Source organism: Haemaphysalis longicornis, unplaced genomic scaffold (genome assembly GCF_048455015.1).
Source record: "Haemaphysalis longicornis isolate Haplotype H1 unplaced genomic scaffold, Haemaphysalis longicornis Haplotype H1 scaffold_9, whole genome shotgun sequence".
Lineage (NCBI taxonomy): Eukaryota > Metazoa > Arthropoda > Arachnida > Ixodida > Ixodidae > Haemaphysalis > Haemaphysalis longicornis.
Genome location: NW_027526460.1, coordinates 87,445,908 through 87,466,898, shown reverse-complemented (window position 1 = coordinate 87,466,898; position 20,991 = coordinate 87,445,908). Strand labels below are relative to the sequence as shown.

At 49.4% G+C, this 20,991-nt stretch overlaps 1 protein-coding gene and 1 long non-coding RNA gene across 3 annotated transcripts in view; both read right to left on the bottom strand.

Annotated features, from left to right (window-relative positions):
* LOC144153878 (uncharacterized) overlaps positions 1-20,991 on the bottom strand; it is a 785,919-nt gene that overhangs the window by 742,745 nt on the left and 22,183 nt on the right. The gene's annotated exons all lie outside the window — the stretch shown is intronic.
* Positions 13,278-20,846, bottom strand: LOC144151835 (uncharacterized). Its single transcript, XR_013318985.1, has 3 exons — positions 20,494-20,846; positions 17,953-18,037; positions 13,278-13,877 (listed from the first exon to the last, which is right to left on the bottom strand). It is a non-coding gene; the product is annotated as an uncharacterized LOC144151835 (long non-coding RNA).

The following is a 20,991-nucleotide window of genomic DNA, read 5'->3' as shown; positions in this document are numbered from 1 at the left end:
CACACACACACACACACACACACACACACACACACACACACACACACACACACACACACACACACACACACACACACACACACACACACACACACACACACACACACACACACACACACACACACACACACACACACACACACACACACACACACACACACACACACACACACACACACACACACACACACACACACACACACACACACACACACACACACACACACACACACACACACACACACACACACACACACACACACACACACACACACACACACACACACACACACACACACACACACACACACACACACACACACACACACACACACACACACACACACACACACACACACACACACACACACACACACACACACACACACACACACACACACACACACACACACACACACACACACACACACACACACACACACACACACACACACACACACACACACACACACACTACTAAATAAACCGCCAAGGAGTACACCTATGTCGCAATAAACCTTTATAGCCAGCCAAGAGCAGATACGAGTGGGGTCGTTTTTTCCGCTGATTGAACACATACCCTTTGTACTTTATATATATATATATATATATATATATATATATATATATATATATATATATATATATACACACAATTTGTATGGGCATTTTACATTATTTATGCCGGAGCACATGATTTGCTCCCGTTTGCTGCGGTTGTATCACGGTATAACACGAAAAGTGCCAGAACATCAGCAAGTTTAAGAGCCTCCCGTCGATACGGGCTCAAACCTCCGTTACAGGGCTGCCGACGTGGCAGAAACGCACTCGAAACTACATGCCCGTGACTGTTCGCGCTCCTGACGAAGAGTTTCACGTCTGATTGTCCATTTTTCGCTCGTGAAGTGCGGCCACTACCAACAACGAAGGAAAAATAAGTTCCCGCATTTCTTACGCCATTGAGAAAAGCGTACACCAGAGTCATATCATCCTATAGCAGGTGGCCCCAAGCGCCCCACGGGCGACAGGCGGGCTAACGCACACCGATATCGGCGCCCAGCTTCCCACGAAAGCGGCATCAATCTTGCAACGTGCCACTTTTCCGCAAATCGCTGCCACGTCCGCGTCGACCGTTCGCGGCGTCGATCTCGTCTAATACACACCGCGCTCTCCGCTGTGGGTCGACCGTTCCGCAGAAAAAAACCCTTTTTTTACTACCGTTACTTGTTTCTTGTCCTTCCGAAACACGGTTCCTTCATCTCGAATCTCGTGTAGCAGTCTCTACGTTTATCCGGTGAAATATTAAAGCTCGGCTCCACGTGCGGTGCGTGGGAGACCTCGAATTCGAGCACGTTCGGGCCTCGTACCGAGGCCGATACGTGAGCAGATTTACGTTGTGTTGGTAACGTGGGTCATAAACGCGGTTACGTGTTGTACTCCTTCCGCATAAGATAACTCCATATCTCTCTTCTTTTGGTATAGGACGGAAGAAAAACGCTTGGAGGATGAGCAGATGTTTTGAAAACATGCACTGTGGTGAGATTTTTCAAAACACGGTGCATCGCACCCACGCGGCTAGCGTTGACCAGCGTTGTTTATTTACTACAACATGGAAAGCAAATTTGAAAGCATTATTTAATCGGTAGGGCAAAAAAAAATTGCCATCCCCTCCTAAAGAAAGTTTATTGAAGAGCGAAACTGCTAAAAGTACCTCAAGCATACGCTGGTAGTGCGTCCAGTCGATCATTAAAGCGCTGGACACATGTACGACTAGTGCACGCGATTCGAATGCGACTGATCGTTACGATTGATCGTTAGGACCCGTTTTGGCGTCGATCGCTGGTCGGAGGAGGCTCACGACGTGCGACTGGCAAGCCAGATGCAGTCGTGCCGTCGTTGAGATCGTCGTGAGGCCACAGCCCGCTGAGCCCGCAACCGCCTTGCGTTGCTCGGGCGCTCAGGCCGGCTCGGGGGATGGGAACTTTAGGCTTAGCATCTTAGCGGAAATTTGATCGCCGCTATCTGTGCAGCTGCGAATGACAATTTGTAACACAACTTTTTACCACACTATCATCCCCTTTCTCGCATGTGGAAGTTTATTTAAGCTATAACTGCCGTTTGAGCGATCGGTGACCAAGACATCTACGTAGCCTGTTTCGATGCTTCCGCGCAGGTATTGCCATCTCTCGGCCGGTGGGCGCACCGCGCGCCGCGGCGACCGGTCAGCGTAGGCTTGCATCGCGGCAGATATCTGATCGCCGCTTTTAAAATAAGCCCTGACAACAATCCTTAGCATAATTTTTCACCACACTAACACCTACTTTCTCGCATGTGGAACTTCATTTTAACGATCACATTGATTCAGAAGAGCAGCGACAAGCGGTTGCTACCGTGGTCTGCGCCGGTACGAGCCGCTGAGTGTGCCGAGCTGGCAGGCGCGGCCGGCGTGTGCGCGGACTGTTTCTGAAGGCAGAAAACGCTTCACGATTGCCTGCTATCCATTTCTTGCGAACAAACGCGCGGAATCTACAAATTCAGCTCAGCGATCGTCGTAGTTGGCCATGGAGCAAAAACAGTGGGCGGAGCGACGCCGACGACGCATCGTATGCGCGCATCGGGTCATGTGTCTCAAATTCACGCGTACGACTAGTCGTGGCGACAGTCGTAACGATCAGACGCATGCGAATCGCGTGTACCAATCGTACATGTGTCCAGCGCTTAAACCTTCAAAGACGCAAATAGCACACGAAGAACGAAGCCGTGCGGTGATTCTTCGCGTCGCCGAACGCATCGACGCCTCCATGAATGCATCCACGAACCATCTAAATGTACACCTATACGGCGTTCATGAGATAAAGGTATACTGCTGTGCTCCTTCATCATGATCGATCCGCGTATTGTCCTATCTAGAACTGTTCCTCTTTCGTGATTTTCAAGTAACCGTTTCGACACAATGGAATCCCGGTTTCACGCACGCGCATTGTGTCCAGAGATCTGATCAGAGCTTTTGGGTCGGCAAACCGGTCTGTAGGGTAATGCATCAGTGTTTTGACAGAACGCCATCGGTACCACTTAGAAAGCTTTCGCTTTTAAATACGACATAGCGGCCAGGAGATGACACGCCCACTGCTCAAAAAATCAAAATCAAGTGAAAGAGTGCTCAGATTGACACCACATATCTCAGGGAAGCAGAGGTGAAAAGAAAATGCGGTAAATTTATGTATGGGTTGTATTCGAACCCAGGGCCTCCCCCAACAACAAATCTAGTTGTGTGAATCGGCCAGACCGGTTGAATTGCAAACCGCAGGTCACTGAAAAATATGTCGCAAGGTCGGGCAGAAATCTTGAAGGAGGAGGAGGAGGAGGAGGAGGAGGAGGAGGGGTATAACAAATATGAAGTAGTAAGAGTAATGTGGAAAGGAGTTATGGTTCCGGGTCTCACGTTTGCGAATGCTGTACTCTGTTTAAAATCAGACGTTCTATTAGGCCTTGAAGTAAACCAGAGAACGGTAGGACGTTTGGCCTTAGGCGCGCATGGAAAAACAACTAACGAAGCAGTTCAGGGAGATATGGGCTGGGCGTCGTTTGAAGTTAGAGAAGCTCAGAGTAAAATATGCTTTGAGATGAGGTTGAGGGCAATGGATCAACGAAGGTGGGCAGCTAAGGTTTTTAGGTACCTATACTTGAAAAGCGTGGACACGCAGTGGTTAAGATAGAAGGCTAACGATGAAATACGGAAAGAACAGTGGGGAATCCAAAACAGCCAAGGTAACCAAAAAAGAGGCAAGGCAGATTGAAACGAATAAATGGAGGGAAAAAATGGAAGCTAAAACGCCGTTAGAGATGTACAGGGTTGAGAAGATGAACATCAGAAAGGAAAATTTCTACGATAATTCCAAGGGCAGTGCTTTGCTTTTTGATGCTAGAGCAGGTTGCCTGGGAACTAAGAGTTTTGTGGGGAAGTATTCACAAAATGATGGGGTATGCGTGGTCTGCGGAAAAGAAACAGAAACTATGCGGCACATCGTGTTAGAATGTGAGGGTATCCATCCAAATCTACATGAAGGGAATATCGGGCTTTCAGAAGCCCTAGGATTTAAGGGTATCACAGAGGAAGTTAACTTCAAGGCTGTCGAGGGGACGAAAAGAAAATTAGAATGCTGGTGGACGAAAAGCAGAGAGGGGAATATTGCCTAGGACAGTTACCACCTGTAACAGAAAAAAAAAAGTATTTTGTGCCTAATAAGCTTTTTGTGCCTGCCCTAAGCAGCGCTAGTATTGAACCAAAAGTGTAAAATATAGGTATATTAGTCCTTTTTGGTAAGATGGCGTGTCATCACCCCGATACAAAGGGAAAACCAATAGAAATCATCATCATCATCATCAAGAAGGAGAAGAAGAAGAAGAGAAGAAGAAGAAGAAGAAGAAGAAGAAGAAAGTGTGGTTCTTTGTAAATGGTGTAAATATATTGGCTTTTCCCACACGATTTCGCCTCCCTGGACGTTCTTCTGCGGTCTACCTCTCGGTGGCAAATTTAAATTTCTTCCCCTTTTTCGTCGCCGATCGCCATCGCCTTTCTCTTTTTTATCGTCGTTTCCAAATGCTTCGCCATCTGAATTCCCTTCGGGAATGGTCCCCTTGAACCATGGCATTCGGAACACCGACGCAATGCCACGGCCCCAGTGCACAGCGATGTCCTCCACCTGCAGACGCCAGGGCTATGCACTGCCACCTTTCACTACGAGGAAGAAGAACCAGCCTACAACCACAAGGTTTAAAATGGGCGGGAGAAATGCGGCGATTGTGAGTTTAGGCTGATTAAATCATGGAGCACGTGTCGACAGGGCAAACAAGCTATCGGAAATGGGGTTTCAATCAGGTCACTCAACACGTCTTCCAATTGATCCTGCCTGCCCCTTCCGGAAGCCACATTGTCTGTGCAGGCGTGTTGAATGAATCACACGCCGCATACGCCTCAGCATCGCCTTCCCTAACGACTGCCCGTACAAGAAGACGCGCTAAATACGCTAAAGCAAAGTGCGCCAAACATTTGTCGCACACCCAGGGGCGCTCCGAGCGTTAAAATACGGGAGTCATTTCGAACCACTTGCGCATCAATAAATATACGTTCGGCACTTCGCGTGGTGGAGAGAAACAAGTAATAAAGCGAAAAACAAATACCGCCTCATCCGTGCATGTTCGCGGGCAGATGAGGCAAGTACCGTGTAACAAGCAACGGACACGCCAGGAAACGGGAGCACCGCGCGTCGTTCCTGCAGACGACACCGTAATCCCCGCGAGATTCGGCGCCTCCCCCACTCTCCCCGTACTCCACTCACCGCGCGCCGGACGCGTCTCTGCAAACGGCATCCATATTTAAGCGCGCTGCTAGTCGGCGGGGTGGTGGAGCGTGTTTACCCCGCGCGCGGCAACACAAACTCCGCGTTGAGTCCCCGCGCGGGGCCGCTCTCCCGATTGTATAGCAAAAGCAAGGTACGATCGAAGAACTGAAGCAGCAGTAGCAGCAGCACCAAGAAGCGGTGGAATGGCGGCTGCCGAAGCGCGCATTAAGCCGGAGCCTTGACTCCGTCCGGGTTCAAGCGTTGCGCATACGGGTCCCCTCCCTGGAGCGAACGTGTCGCCGACCCGGAGAGAGCCAAGCGGCACTCTGGGAGCTCTGTTGTTGCCAAGGCACAACAGACTAGCCTCGCTTAATCCCATCGCGAACGGGAAAGTGCTCCGAGCCGGCCCGGGGCGGGAAGCTTGTATGTGCAGCCCGCGCGAGCGAGGGAATGGTGCATGCAAGCTGCTGCTGCACCCTTTTACTATAGACTCTTCGGCGCACCCTTCCCTTCCTTTCGTGTGAAGAGGAAGGCATGAACGGAATCTTTAAATTAATGCGCCTAGAATACTGCAACATGAAAAATAGGAGCAGTGGCGCAAAATGGGGCCATAACGAGGGAATACTGCAACTCTATATTCGGGGTACGATGAACGGGCGGCATGTACGGATGGAAGAAATTTGGCTTTTTTATATTTTCTTTTTGATGAATTCAAGGAAAGTGTTTAAAAAAAAAACTTTGGTGGGTTATTTATCACTTATCACTCGAGGACTTGAACCCAGGCAACCGAACCCTAAGTGTCAAGATACCCAGTGGCCGTCGAAACCGGCAGGTTAACAATAGCAGCGTTGGCGTTCCTCAGGATGTCATACTGTCCCCCACACTGCTGAACTTGGTAATGCACGTGGACTACCCCAACAAAGGAAAACGGTGTGTCGACCTTGCAAAGGGTCGAAATAAGACTGCCCAGGCGCGCCGCTGGCCAAAATCCTTCATCGTGAATGATGGTACAACCAGTGCTCTTGCCTGCCACTCGTGGAGTTTGGCGAGGAAAAGCTGGAATAAGAAACAAGTGCACCGTGAGATGACTGGGGCAACATACTGTGGGACTCCTACAGTGTCGCGCCGCTGAGGTATACGCATACAAGGGTCCCGGAGTTACCCCACTAAAGGACAACTTCGCCCCTCATGTCAACCAACCAAACCCAATTATATCTGTGTGGAAGTTAGCGGGCGAGGCAGATCTGACCCGTAGAATGTGTTAACCACCCTCTTCCCCCTTTCCGCAATCAATCAATCAATCAATCAATCAATCAATCAATCAATCAATCAATCAATCAATCAATCAATCAATCAATCAATCAATCAATCAATCAATCAATCAATTGATTAATTAATCAATCAATAATTAACATGCACAAGAAATAAACGAATATAATAAGAAACAACGAATCAATATTTATTGAAATAATCATTATAAATAATTCAGTACTTCGTAAACAATGTATTCGGTACAGCGATAAACAAATGAGTCAGTCAATCGATAAATTTCGGCAAGGTGAACTTTAAAAAGTGAGAATCAGACAATCAGTTAATAAAACTATAGAAGAAATTCAGTGACCAAAAACTTGTGGACCACAATGCGTACGCAACTGCCTCCATAAGGCTTGCTGTTGACCTAAATTTCGCCGTAAATGCGTGTTAGGTATACTTCAAAAATACGCGCGGTACACACAACGAAGTCTCTCTGGACGACGTGGGAGGCCCTCCCCGCTTGTCGTCTGTCCTTCCACGGAGCGCACCTGTGCGGCTTATTCCGAAACGTTTTTTCCTCGTGACGGCGCAATTCCTTTCCGACGACAGGTTCCCTCCAGCCTGCCGCCTCCTCCTCAGACGGCCCCCCGCAACCGCTGTTTCCCGCCAACTATGCCGCTCACACTTGGTCCGGGCCATGGAACAGACCCTCCCGACGGTGGCTCCGTTTCTGCGTGCAGATACTGCAGGATCATTTCCTGCGCACTTATCGCCGCCGCTGCCGCGCATGCAGAACGTCGGCGGGCCGAGCAAGACTCGACGACATTACGTGCGCCACAGCGGCAACAGAAGCAGCAGCAGCAGCGGTATTGGGCTGCACACAGCCCCGACGTCTCGTTAAGCCCCTGGGCCTCTTCATTAGGCGCGTAATTGAGCCTCGGAGACCATTCTGCCGCCCGGCGCGCCATCTGCCAGGCGCCGACTCCTTAACTACCCGCGCGCGGATTAGCCCGGCCGCCGTGGCCCGGGCTTTCGCGCCAACGCCCTGCTTCCCGCAGTCGCCAGAAAGCCCCTCCTGAGCTTCGTCCGGGAGAACGATCTCCGAGGTGGTCGCGCAGACGTCTTAACGTGCACCTTCTTTGTTATAGCGCCGTTACGAGAGAGAGAGAGGAGACAGTGGAGAGGCGTAGAAGTTTACTGGAGGAACTCGAGCCCTTGTCCCGCCCTATTAAGAGGTTTCTTGCAAGGCTGTGCGTTTAGAAATGTCCTTGTGTGCACGTGGAGCTGTCAGCTTCTTCCGATCCGGAGTCGCGACTGCAGCTGTCTTCGAAACGCCGGTCCACACTTTGAGGAATAGATCCTCAGCGTCGTTGCAGCGCTTGATTAGACACTTGCCACGAAAAACGTGAGCGGAATCCCTTGTTCGCTATCAAGTGTCAATCCCCCTTTGTAAGGTACACAGGAACTTCGCAGGGTACTTGGAACTATGCCCCAAATTCCCAACGAGAGGAACTCTCCGTGTTGGAACTCCGCAACTCGCAATCCCAAGTGATCGACGCATCGACCGTCTCGCAGTATGCGACACAGCCAGCATGCCACAGCAGCATGATTCGGCATGCCTCCCTCGAATGCTTCCATCCTGAGAGTAGGGCCCGCGAATAGGGTCACCCGTACGACTGTGCGTTACGACGTGAGCGACGGAATGACGACTCCGTTTTCACTGGTGCCTTCACTCTGCCCGCTCACAACGTGAGCCCGTCGCGGCCATTTCACGCGCCAGCGGCGCGTGCAGAGATATGCCGGAGAGAAAGCTGCGAGGAGGAGGATAAACACGCGCGTGCTTTCGCCGAGAGCGCGCGAAAAGGCGGCCTCATTACTAGTTAACGCGTAGCTAGTCCGCAATCAGAGCACCTGGCGCTGCCCCGGCTTCCACGGGCCACTTGACTCTCCGGCAGAGGCCACTTAGCGGCGCACAGGGGGCACGGGTAGCGAGAGGGGCCCGGATAGAAATGCGTTCTCGCAGGGAGGGAAACGGCGGCGGCGACGACGACGAAACAGATTAGGCACATCGTTTTAATTGCCCCGACCGGCGGCGAGGCTGCACCTTCTGTCAGCCGGCGGTCGGCGGGCCCGGGCCGTTCCGGGCGAGAATTAAAATACATGCAGATTCGGCCGCCGCCGCGTTGATTGCGTTCCGAACTCAATTAGGAGTCGCTCGGCGTCTTAGCCGGGCGCAGGAGGAGCGCACGCGTGTTCGGCGCTCTCGCCGTGAGGCGGGCGGAATCCTGGTCCTTTGGTGAAATCCTTATGTGCAGAGGAGCGACGACAGCGCCTGACGAGAGAGAGAGAGAGAGAGAGAGAGAGAGAGAGAGAGAGAGAGAGAGAGAGAGAGAGAGAGAGAGAGAGAGAACGATGAGGATGATGATGAGGAGGGTAAACACAGGCGGATGGATGGACGGATGGGATGGATGGACGGACGGACGGATAGGGTAGATTGGTTGATTGGTCCAAGTAAGGACATGGTGGGTACAATGTTATCCTGATCAGAGCCTGCATGCACGGTTTCAACGCGACTGAAGCGCTACGGGTGTAAATGTACTTTATGCAGCTTCGTTTCGGACCTTTTAATTGCTGTCACCAGGAAAGGTCTTGCAAAGCTGATCCTTCATGCAAACATCCGAAACTGAAAACACCGCATTTTTTTTTTCTGCCAAGTAACGAACAACAATTTCTGAGTATAGAGCTTTTGCTCAAGAGGGGTATGAATTTACGCTTTATTGACGCTATATAACTCCCAAATGACATGGACCAAAGAAGTAGAATCTCGTTACGTCATTAGAACTTCTGGTTTATTCGAACTGACGCTGTTGCCATGTCTACCCTATGTGTCCACGCTACGATAGTTACAGCGGCTGTTTCTTTTTATTATTTTTATGCTGCACATGGCGGGGGAAAAAAAAGCAGGGTCATCTTCCATTAACAGCTTACGTTATAGACAAGCTCGGGCCTACGGACAATCTCCGCGAATCGCAAAGCAAAAAACAAAAACAAACGCAAGAACAGCAGATGGCTCGCAACCATCGTGTGTAAACGGTTGGTCAGCACATTCCCCACATTTACGCGCAAACACCGAGTTTGCGTATCATCGCCTTCTTACGGGCTGGGAAGAATCGTTCGTTTCGTAACACGTATCCGCTCGCGAGCAGCTGCGTGAAATTCCTGAGATGTTCGTGGGAACGTGAGCCCCGCGCGAGCGCGCGCGCGCGAGAGAGAGAGAGAGAGAGAGAGAGAGAGAGAGAGAGAGAGAGAGAGAGAGAGAGAGAGAGAGAGAGAGAGAGAGAGAGAGAGAGAGAGAGAGAAAAGAAAGACACAAAACGCAAACAAAAAAGGACATGGGAAGGCGATATGTAGCGCCTCCATCGATTTACGTAACTCGGGTAGCTTCACTGCGACGTGACCCGAAAGAACAAAGACGATCTCAGAGAGACGCGGATGCACGCGCCAACGAGGCGGCATGCGCTCGACGGAGAGCTGTTACGAAAGGAGTGCACGTGAACGAGAGAAGCGCTGGAGAACTCTTCTTCGGGGCTACCACGCCGCTTTGTGCCGAACGGTTGCCGACGCGTTCGCGCCGCCGACAGCACGCCAGAAGCTGCAGGGGAACAACGCCGCGTGAGTGGCGTAGCTCGCGCAATTGTTCCCTCAGCGATGGACGGGTGCGTAGAACAAACAACCGCCCACAGATGGAAGGGAGAATAACCCGTGAGACGGGGGCTAGCTCGCCGTTACGTATTTCGCAGTCGAGAGGATTAGCGTAACGTCGCTTCAATGCAAGTATTCACGCACCAAGGCGAATCGCCAATGCTGCAATGAAAGCACCAACTGAATTAACTTTTGGAAACATCAGCGTACCGGAATTATTTTAAGTTGTCTGACAGTGTTCCGCGCACCAAGGGTCCCAAATAGAAGGAACGAAGGAACAAAAGAATGTAGAAGGAAGGCAAGAAAGTTAACCTGGCTGGAGCCTAGTTTGCTATCCTGCACGTGGTAAAGGAAAAATTAGGCACAGGCGACGAACTTAAACGCCGGACTGAAGACTGAAAGCCTTCAGTGGCAATCACTAAACTTGCACGTTTAGTGTTTCAGCGCTGGGCAGACGTGTCTGCTCCAACTTTTCTTCAAATTTTCCAAATAGAACTACAGCCATCAATCAAAGCTACCGCCACAGCCCGCGTATTGCTCCCATTATGACGTATGTAGGAAACTGAAAAGCTCTAAACTGTAACTATATACTGTAAGCCCTCGTTCTAACGAATTTGCCGGGACATAAATGTGAATTCGTTATAAGCGATACTTCGTTAAAAGCGGGTACGATTTGCTCTTTTCGCCCTGCAGTAGGCACCATGAATCCCTAAGATTTCGAATAACGAAATTTCGTTTTAGCGACGGTTGGCTGTATTCGTTTTCCATTAAGTGGCGGAACTTGCGCACCAACCACGGTTTGTCTCCGAGAGGGAGTCATCGCAATCCTTGGGGAGGACTCAGCGGAGAGACGCAAAACGACCAGCTTTCTTCCATCCCTCAGCTGGCAAGGAACTGGGTCCCTGGGACAGCGAGCACATAACGCTGCGGCCAAACGGAGGTGCAGAGAAGACAACTAAGAACAAACGACTCTCCAGGGACGTCCGTTGCCAGAGCCTCCCCGGCGTCAAAGGCGCCGCGCAGGGTGCACCGTGAAGTGGGGGAAGAAGCTGCCGGGGGTCGCGCTCACGGGTCGCATGACGGACGCCTCCGGCGACACGCTTCGCGGAGAGGCGAGAACACGGAACTCATCGGCCTAAAAGCTTTGTCACCTGCCCGCCTCCGTCAGCGTTTTTTCTGCTCCGGCAAAACTATAAATAGCTCGCCCTTCCCGCCTTCCTCCCCAGCATCTGCTGCTTCGTCCTCCTGAGGACGCGCTTTCATTTCGTTCGTTTCGCCCAGTCTTGGTCGCCTCTGTCGCTGCGCTTTCGAAGACGTCCGAGCAACACCTCCAAGAGTACAATGCCTACAAATTGACATCGAACGTCTCAAATAATTGGCCTCATCACGTTGACGTCTGCCGATACTCCCCACACCCCTTAAGACTTTGTCACTAAGGTGAGTTTGTAAAAGTGAACCACGAACGGTCAAACAAGCCTTCAGGCTTCCTCTTCATGTAGGGGGTGTTGCTGGGAAGTGGAGGGCCTTTCCCTCGCTCGGTCTCTGTCACCCTTCGTGGCCTATTGCGTGTTTCCTGCTTCTTCTTCTTGGCTGGAGCCGTTCTTTCGCGGCTTGCGGGAAACATGCAAGAAGTCGTTTGTTCTTGACGCCCACAGGCGGATAACAGATGCTCGTCGCGAGACCGACGAGAAAGAAACGCTTTTGGAACGGCCCTGGCGCAAGGTGTCGGCTCGGCTAAAGCGCGCTTGAAGGCGAGAGAGGCTTAAGAGGAGCCCGGCGCAACAAGAGAGAACCCTTTACCCAGTCATAAGAAAAGAGCGATGTCGGCGTCTTTTGGCTTTTGTTGACTGCGTCGCGGCTTGGGGTGGCACATTTCTCTTCCCTGGGCGCCAAGCTAAAGCACTTCAAAGCTGCGTACGTTCTTGCTTTGGGCCCGGGTTCCAAAACGAGAAAAGAATTTTGGTAACCGCTGATCGAGACCAGTAAAAAAAAATAAATGACGCCGGCAAAAAATCCTGAAAAATAATTAAAAATTCACAGCTCTTTTATCCTGTGAGGAGGGAAATCCAGCCAAGGTGGCGCTCCGGTGGAATTTGCTATGTTGGGGTTTAGCCATAATAAGAATTCACTACGTTGACTTGTAAGGACAGCGGAGCTATCACCGATTAAGGGCACAGATTATTGGTGGGTAGAGGCAATGACGTATTATTACAGCGCAGCTACGCCAATCACGGTGCAGGCTCTTGTGCGCCGCACAGGTGGCCGCCTAAGAGCGCGCGGCAATGCGCAACGCCAAGGGGGAGAGAGACCCCGCGCGTGCGAATAATGTACGGGATTAGGGAAAGAGGCAGTGGTGGTGGAAAGGAGTATAAAGTAGGGCTGATAATCTTTTCGTAGAGGACCATGCTTCACTGCGAAACACACCACGTAGGAAAACCAGCTTACGAAAACCAAGCGCACGCCAGTCCTCCTCAGAGTCGGCTTCACCGCTGGACACAAATGTATTGCTGGAAAAACGTTTGCTTAAGGGCAATATAAGCCGTCTTATAATTAATTTGATTGCTTGTGGGGTTAAACGCGCCGACGATACACAGGCGATGAGGCGCGGCCTAGTGGGGGGCTCTGGATTTATTCTAACCACCTGGAGATCTTTTACGTGCGCTGAAATCTCGAACACACGGGTGTTTTTCGCATTTCGCCTCCACCGGAAAAGCGGTCGCGCCGCGACCGCGAATCGAACCCGCGCCTTTGGGCTCAGCAGCACAACGGCATAGCCACTGGGCCACCGCGGCGGGCTTAAGCCGCCTTATACAAAATATGAAGCCCTAGAACCTTTTCGTTCAACTTGTTGTATTTTTTTTCTATGTACTGATTGTGGTTGGTCTGCTCTCGGGCTGCCGCAGGAGGCGATCTGCTCTGTCCTAGCCATAGACAGCTTTGCTGTAAAACCATGCCTCTGGACGGAGCTGCATTTCACCCTTATGAAAATTTCTATGTCCAGTCAAAAGACAGTCTGCGTCCCGAAGGAAACAGACTGCGTGCGTCCTGTGTGTTTCCTCTGTGTTGGAATTTCGCCACCGACTTTCTGCGTACTCCAAGTGTCCCGTGTGTTTCCGTCCTCCATGCGTCCAGTCTATCTCCCAAAGGCAACACAGACACCATACGGCCTTTGTGTGTCCCCTATATGTCTTGAAGGCAACAGACCGCATTCGTCCCTTGTGTGTCCCCTGTATTGAAATTTCGCCACCGACTTTCTGCGTCCTCCAAGAATCCTTTATGTTTCCGTCCTCTACGTATCCCACAAGCTTCCACCTTTTGAGTGCCCTTTGCATGCTGTCAAATAACAGTGCCCCACAGCCAGCTGCATGTAGAAAATGTCAGCCAGCTCCACAGTCACTGTTTCATGCTGCAGCTGTTTCTGTAAGAGCAAGCTGACGAAAATCACATGAATCCCACGACTCTTGCAAACCTGACTATTTTATTCAGGTTGGATCCATACGTGCTGCTGCCGCCTGCCACACCAGGTGTCGCCTCATCTTTACCCCTCACAGGACGGGATAGCCACTGCCACGCTTGAACCTGAAATGACAAACGCATTGATCGGATATGAAGGGGTTTAAACAAACACGTCTCAAACATTTGCTGGTTATGCTTATAAATATAAAGGAGTGTTCCCATACAAAACTGAACCAAGTATCCTGAAAGAGAAGGTATAACTTCTAGGTTGCAAAATTAGCCACAAAATTCAGACCACATAAATTAACTAATGAGCTTACGAACATCAAATATGACATACTGTTACATAGGCAACACAACCCAGAACTAAGTACTGTTTAGATTCATGTCCTCCTCATGACGGGCATTTATACAGCCTTGCAAGAACATTTGAGATGAGATTATTGCAGCAGCACTGTGGGAACAAAGCAATATGGGGGGGGGGGAGGGGGGGGAAGGCAACATAAAATTGCATGAACATGCTAAGACAAGCATTGATCAGTCGTCATCATGAGTAGTTGCTTGTGTCTACGCGTTCTTTGGAACCTATAAAGCCAGCAGTTTTATTGTGCATTTCGTTTACGAGACAGCACTTGCATTGTCTAGTTTGTTTGTCTGTGCTTGCTTACAAAAAGCAAAATGTACATCACCATGAACTGACCAACCTCTAGGTTGGCTCCTCACTTTTTATATTTCCTTGTGTCGATAGGTAGCAGACACGGGAACAGAAATAAAAAACAATCCTAGAAAAACGTGGTGGATAGCACACTTGCACCCATCATTGCACGCGTGCCACGTGGTCACTCATCCCAACAGATGTACAGTGCACGGAGTGACCCCCAAGCAGCGAAAGCTGGGCGTGGTAGCTCTGTACTTTGTGAAAATACAAGATACTAGAAAGATTTGACAGATAGCACAAACAGTGCAGGTGCTACAACTTTGCACCATGGCACGAATTTTACAACGGACAACAGAAAACGCACCGGTATGTCAGTGACACCGTGGAGGAGAAATTCGAAGACAAACCAGGACATCAGTGACAGTGAAAGGGTTAAAGCGGTCGAATACAGCAAATTTAATTTCAGGGTTTATGCTTACCAGCAATGAGGAAAGCTACCGCAGTAACTTGAGCTGACTACTCTGTAACGTGCACTCAAATGCTAAAAACCATGGAGGAAAGAAAAGCTTAGGAGAGGCCCTGACGTCACACCCAGCGCAGCCGGAAACGCCATTTCTGTAAGTCGAATGGCGGACCATTGGCCCTCCATGCCATCGGTGGACTCTTTTTGCCTCTCTCTCTCTCGGTGCACCTTCTCCGCCTCCTCCGTCCTGTATCGCCTCTCTTGTCGTCTGCATCTGCCAGCGCCGAGCCGGCGGAAATCAGCTGATAGGCAGGTAGAAGGCCGTTTTGCAGCGCGTGACCGTGAACCTAAACGCGCGGTTACACTGTTACACGTCTTCAGTGTGGCCGCAGCAGGTTTGCGAAGCGGCTCGCTCTAACAATGCCGCAATGCTCGGTGCCAGGCTGCAAGTCGCGATCGGTACCCAAGGAATTGGGCGTCACTTTCCACCGGTTAGTGCATCATTCCGCTGACAAGTATTGCTGTACATTGGTGTGCATTCATCCTTTGTTTGCAATCGCCGCCGTTTATAGGTGCCCAAGCGATGGAGAACGCCGCAAACAGTGGGCGAACGCCATGCGGCTACCGGACTGGAAAGTGCCCAAGTTTGCGTTGCAGTTTCACTGGCAATCCCAGAGATGACTAGTCAATTAAACGGCCGTTCTATATATATAGGTAAGCAGTACTTCATGCAGATTTCACGCTAAAAAATTGTGGAATGTTTTTACCGTTGTTCGCGTGCCTTCGATAGAATTTTTTGCGAAGGAGGAGGAGGAGGAGCAGGAGGAGGAGGCAAAACATTTTATTGAGTAAAAAAAAATGAGAGGGTGGGTGGCGTCAATAAACTTTTTTTCGCCAAGTTTCAACTTGTCTCTGTGTCAATAAATTCAAGGTGATATCAGTTGAAAACGTTCATACACTAACCTCGCAGTATGAAGCGTTGAAAATCGAAATCCAGAGCGAGACCACAAAAAGATCCAGATTCCAGATCCAGCACTCTTCCAGTCAACAGACGGACACCTACTAAGGTAATAGGACGATGGAATTATATCAACTGGGAATCTACCTTGTAACAGTTGCAAAAGCACTGCCGCGCATTGCCGGCCTAGCAAACTATATATTGCGGCGGCGATAACCAAAAAATTGAGTTGCGAATCGTTCGGTTGCAAGTCGCCTACGTACTGCACACGTGTATCACTTCCCGAAAATCTACCAGACGGGTGTCCGCGCGTACGACGGGACGGCGCGTTCACGATATCTGCACTTCAATAGGCGCGTCGTGATCGCGACCGGAGCAATAGCTTGACGCGGTACAAGGTGCACTTGCAAGTAGAAATTAAATGACATATTCCCATCGGCGCAGCTGTCGCAACTCGCAGCATCCTTTTCGAGTTCCGCAAGACCACAGCGCAGCAAAGCGAAGCAGCAATCTTCGCAATCGGACGACAAGGCAGGCGCTGCCTTTCCTCAATGACTGGCGAACGGCGGGCGGGCTGTTGCTAGGACGCCGTTGCTAACGCTACTTACAATGGCCGCCGAAAACACGTGACTTCCTCCACACTTTTGCCAATGCGCGGGGATAGCTGGGGGCCTCTCCTAAGCTTTTTTTTCCTCCATGCTAAAAACACACAAGCATTTTTGCATATGTTTGCACACAGAGCATTCATACTGTTCGGAAATAATGCAGGTTTTTCCTACTATAAACATCATAATATTGCCCCCAACCACGCCATTTGATTTGTTTACAAAATATTTTGTTACAAGCACCTGGCCACACCCTGCAATCTTATCCTTTTTTAAGGGAACCGTCTTTTTCCCCTTTTGCCTTTGTATGCTGCACCAGCAGTCCTGTTGGAAAGGGTGTTGCTTTGGAAAGGGTGTTGCTTTGCGATCCCTATCCTAGCTTTTCCTGTTTTTTATTGAAAATGTTCTCGATCTAAATGAATGAGTGCAAAAGAAACCCTGCAGCATTCAATTCGCCAACGCTCATCCATGCACGTCCCTTTGCTGACTCCTTCGAGGTTTGTGTTTTTTTATGTTTACTGCGGAGCACAAGTTTGCTCCGATAATCTATATTTTTACAAAAACCCTGCATTATCCGTGGCTACATAACAATATTCCAAACAAAGTCTGATACACAAACCAGAACCCCCACAGCTCTTTCTTCAATTGCTGAGTACCCTTCTACAATTGATTGGTTGTAGGGTTTAACGCGCCGACGCAACGCAGGCGATGAGGTGCGCCGTAGTGGAGGGCTCCGGATTAATTTTGACCACCTGGGGATCTTTATCATGCGCCGAAATCTCGTACACACAGGCGTTTTTGCTTTTCGCCTCCATCAGAAAAGCAGCCGCCGCGGCCGGGAATCGAACCCGCGACCTCGTGCTCAGCAGCGCAACGCCTTAGCCACTGAGCCACCGCGGCGGGTACCCTTCTACAATTAGGACCATCATTATATTTGCTAGAGTAAATAGCTGTTCGGGGCAGGGAAGGGGGGGGGGGGCTACGATGGCCAGTGAGACTTATTACACTACATGAAACACAGTGGCAAAAAGGCACGCAATACACCCTTTTCACTGCTAGGCACAAGTTGCATCTAGGGCATTGAAGTGAATTCACCTAAATTCTATTTCTGGGTGCACGGAATTGTTTCACTCATGTAATGTAATCCATAATATGACTTTTGAGTAGAAGTCTAAAGATCTAGTTCATCTGTAATAGGCGGTAGAAGAAAAATCCCCACACACTGTCTGTGGGCACCACGCAACTACCAGTGAACAAGGGTGACAAAGTCGTTATTAATTAATTCATGGAGCAAGGACGCAGCCCTGATGCGACAAAAAAAATAAGAACGGTACCAGGAAGTTTCTCACCCTCATCGGTTCCTTATTTTTTGCCCCATCTCTGCAATGTTCTTATGTCTTAATATCACTAAGGTACCACAAGAATGCCACAATGGTTTTCTATGTTTTCATGTTCTCTCAGCCTTCAAAATCGAGATTTTCATGCATTTCACAGCCGTAATGAACTCCACTTACAGGTCGTGCAGGATAGATAGAAACAGGAGGCAGCCAATTCTTCTGGTAGCTCACAACGTACATCCTCCATGTCAAACACCTGGCCCTGTAAAAAATGGAAGTTCAAGTAGTAAACAAGCCGTAAATATGCGGTATAATGCCGTGAAATACTCGCTCTGACAGGACATGACAGAATTTGTTTTTTGTAGGTGCAAAAAAGGCACCTTCAGTTCTTTCAAGCTAAAAAATAAGTACAGTGCTCACTGATTGAAACGCAACACTGCGAGCGCGTGGCTGCCAATACATGCAGCGCCGTCCATGGACGCCGCTGTCGCTGACAGCGCACCGCTGTCGCTGCGGGGAACCACTGCCCCGCTTATTGGCAACTGGAAGCAGCAAGCTTATGGTCAAAACACTCTCATCCTCGTGGTATACCACAATGCAACACCTAGCTTCCACGGGCGTCCACTGGCGGCGCTGCATGTAGCGCAGGCCACACGCTTGCAGTGTCGCGTTTCAATCCGTGAGCACTGTACATACATGACAATGCTTACAAGGCTTTCAGCCATACTTTAAAGGAACAGAAGCATCCTTACACTGAATTAATGTTAAACTAAGCCTATTAAATATCCCTAGGTGGTAGAAATCTGTGGCCCCTGATTTCCACTGTGCAAGCATATTCTCTGGTCCAGAGGGTGCGAAACGTGGTTACGGCTTTTAAAGGAGCCATGAAGAGAAAACACAAGTTTGGTTCATAAAAAGGATTACGTTGCTAGAATCATGGTGACACCATTTTTAACAAAAACTACACTCAAATAAGCTACAAATTAGGAACAAAGGAAATGGCCATGCGACCCACTAGCTCATTTCCCGCAACAGAACCTATGTCATACCAGCCAGCTCTGCAGGTAGCGGAGGGCGGCAACAGCAAACGCGAATTAGGCAGAGGCTATAAGCTTGCCGAACGAACCATTTGCGCTTAAATTTAGGGCACATTCTTTTTACAGTAGTAAGAATGGTGGGACCAACAGTAATGGTTAGGAAAGCACACGTAAGCATAGAAGTACCGATGCGTACTGCTGTTGGTACTGCGCGCACTATGCTTGGTTTAGCTGCACAGGACTGCGGGGCTTTGGGGTTGTCTCGGACAACAATGGCCGATTGACACAAGCAACGGTGTCTTACGTGACCATATTTGTGGAGCGAGCACTATGTTTCACGAAACAATTATTTTCTCGCTGAACAAAAACAAGCCACGTTTAAATACGGTATAAACAAAACAAAAGCAGAAAGCGGCTTGCCACGGTATGGTGGCACCATCTAGGTTAACTAACAGTAAAGAAGGTTTCCCGATCGGCTGCAGAGCGGTCGGTTCCTGTGATGTCATTGCAGACCCTGAAAATGCACGATTTAGCGGGAAAACCAAAATTTAAGCTTAAATTAATGAGTTTCTCAGTGAATAAAGCATCGTTTGCATTTGGACAAGTGCTGGGGGCACCATACCACACGAAATCTTTCGAATAACACAAACTTGTATTTTGTCTTCATGGCGCCATTAAAATTCTCTCTGAGGCACATGGTGAACGTCTCAGCGTGCCAATACTGCCAAGGGGTAGGCAAGTTGAAATGCTGACGAAACGAAAAAACCGGATGGTGAAGGAGCACGGTGGCAAGCCCACGCCCTGTTGAATCTTTTTCACACCGTGATTGTATCCCCATCACATGCATATTTGTAAGAATCAACACGTTTAACCCATGCTCAACATGTTACGGTCAACACAATTTATGCAAGCCAGCTACAAATAATGTCACACCACGCAAGAATTTCTGTCTGATCATGACGATGCTGGATGAGCTTAGGAAGGTGGAAAAATTTCTTGCATTAAAACAGTGAAAGCTGCCCTGTGACTGCACCAGCAATGCAGGCTGGAACAGCATGTTTTCAAGCTGCGACGTCTAAACAATTATCTGGTCAAATGTTCACTGCCTAAAGACCTTGTGCATGTGGTACTACTTATAAAGTTGCTAGCAATGCTTAGATGTTGAAAATTCAACGTATATGCAACTCTTACGTATTATAACTACAAATGTAATGCAGCCTCCTTGCATTTCTTTACCCGTAAACGAAAACTACCCGTTAGAACAATGCTAAGCTGCTTACGTCCTGTAAAAAAATATACTGTGGGTCAAGTGCCTCCTAAAAAAAAAAAATCGGGGAGTGGGCGTTTTGTTTTACAACCATTAACGCAGTTTCCTTTTTTTTTTTTTTTTTTTTCATGCAACAAGCTTTAGCGTCGAATCCACCCAAGCCAAGCGGCGGCCGCTGGGCCGTCAGCATAATGTTTTCGTTGCCGGCAATGGCAAGGGGGTCGATCACTCACACAGCATACTGGCCGCCGCTCCTGGAAGCTCATTATGACCGCGCCGACGCAGCCGGTAATTTACAATAAAAGAAGCGCGGCGAGCCGAACACCAAGGAATATACTCAACACGTTTAACAAAACAGCACTGCGGCAACGCGTAATAAAATTTTAACATGCACCACGATAAACAATCACTTACGGCAGAACGCGCAGCATTTTTCACACGTCGCGTCGACAGACTGGAACTTGCAGTAGAGACTCTTGATTCACGTAGGCACGCACAACTTGTCAGGTATTTTGTCAAATGGCGACCTCGATGTGCGTTTGCTACAGCAGCGCAGTACGGCGACGACACAGACGCTTTGCCAGCACTCACGATGTTTCAGGTGGCACAAGAGCACTAACACGTAATATTACGGCAGGAGGAGCACGTAGTAATTCACGTAACACCAGCAAATCGAAAACAAACCACCAAAACCACGCACAACGAACAAACCACGTCTTTTCTTGCGCACCTACAACAATGACTGCATATATGCTAGCCTAGACTAGACTTATTACTACAGTTGGCTATGTAGCAGTCATAGAGTTTTAGCAGTTACTTTCTTCCTTCATCATCACCCCTGAAGCAAACTAGGCAGACGCCATTATAGTATTTTGTTAAAGTTGATAATAGCAAACATATATATAATGGCAG